Raw genomic sequence first — 1,877 nt, 5'->3', positions numbered from 1 at the left:
AGCTAGCTACATGGTAGACGAGTACAAAATGTCCATATACAGACAGATAGCTACATGGCAGAGTTGCACAACAGTTCCATATAAAGAGTTCTAGCTACATGGCAGATTTGTCCGACATGACCATATACTGAGGGCTAGCTACATGGCAGAGTATTCCAACATGTCCATATTCAGGATATTAGCTACATGGCAGATGTGTCAAACATGTCCATATACTGAGAGCCACCTACATGGCAGACAAGTCCAACATTTTCATATACAGAAAGCTAAACACATGGCAGATCAGTCCAACATACACATGTACAGAGAGCCAGCTGTATGGCAGACGAGTCCAAAATATCCATATACTGAGAGCTACCATACATGGTAGAGTAGTCCAACATGTCCATATGCAGGGTACTAGCTGCATGGCAGATGAATCCAACATATCCATATACAGACAGCTAGCTACTAGGCCGAAAATTCCAGTATGTTCATAAACAGATAGCTACTTATTTGGCATATCAGTCCAGCATATCCATGTATAGAGAGCTTGCTACATGGCAGATGAGTCCAAAATGTCCATATATAGAGAGCTAGCTACATGGCATGGTAGTTCATCATTTCCATATACATAGTTCAAGGTACATGGCAGATGAGTTCAAATTGTTTATATAATAGGGCTAGCTACATGGCAGTGTACTCTAACATGTCCATATTCAGAGTTCTAGCTATTTGGCAGATGTTTCCAACGTGTCTATATGCTGAAAGTTAGCTACATGGCAGACAAGTCCAGTAAGTTCATATACAGAGAGCTAACTACTACGCAGATCTGTGTAACGTATCCATGTACAGTGAGATAGCTACATGGCTGACGAGTCCAACATGTCAATATACAGAGAGCTAGTTACATGGCAGAGTAGAGCATTATTTCCATATACAGATTTCAATCTACAAGGCAGATGATTCCAAAATGTCCATATGCAGAAAGCTAGCTACATGGCAGAGAATTGAAACATTTCCATATACAGAGTTCCTCTACATGGCAGATGTGTCCAATGTGTCCGTATATTGAGAGCTAGCTACATGGCAGAGTAGTTCAACATGCCCATATACACGATACTAGCTACATGGCAGATGTGTCCAACATGTCCATATACTGAGAGATAACTACATAGCCGACAAGTCCAATATGTTCTTATACAGAGAGTTATCTAGTTGGCAAATCAGTCCAACATATCAATGGACAGAGAGCTAGTTACATGGCAGGCGAGTACAAAATGTCCATATACAAAGAGCTAGCTTCATGGCTGGGTGTTGCAATATTTCCATAAACAGAGTTCTAGCTACAAGGCAGATGAGTCCAACTTGTCTATATACAGAGAGGTATCTACATGGTACAGAATTGCAGCATGTACATATACTGAGAGCTAGCTATATGGAAGACACGACCAAAATATTCATATACATAGAGCTACCTAATTGGCAGATCAATCCAAAATATCCATACACAGAGAGCTAGGTACATGTCAGACGAGTCCATCTTGTCTATATACAAAGAGCTAGCTATATGGAAGAGTAGTGCATCATTCCCATATACAGAGTTCTAGCTATATGGCAGATGAGTCCAACGTGTCCATATACTGAAAGCTGGCTTCATGATAGAGTAGTCCAACATGTCCATATATAGGGTACTAGCTTCCTGGCTAATGAGTCCAACATATCCATATACTGAAAGCTACCTACATGGAAGACAAGTCCAGTATGTTCATATACAGAGAGCTACATACTTGGCAGATCAGTCCAATGTATCCATGTACAGAGATCTAACTACATGGCAGACAAGTCCAAAATGTTCATATACAGAGAACTACTACATTGCAGTGTAGTGCAACATA

The sequence above is a fragment of the Chrysochloris asiatica genome, unplaced genomic scaffold (genome assembly GCF_000296735.1).
Source record: "Chrysochloris asiatica unplaced genomic scaffold, ChrAsi1.0 scaffold00528, whole genome shotgun sequence".
In the NCBI taxonomy this organism is placed as follows: Eukaryota; Metazoa; Chordata; class Mammalia; order Afrosoricida; family Chrysochloridae; genus Chrysochloris; species Chrysochloris asiatica.
The sequence above is the reverse complement of the archived record's forward strand: the minus strand, read 5'-3'. Positions refer to the sequence as shown.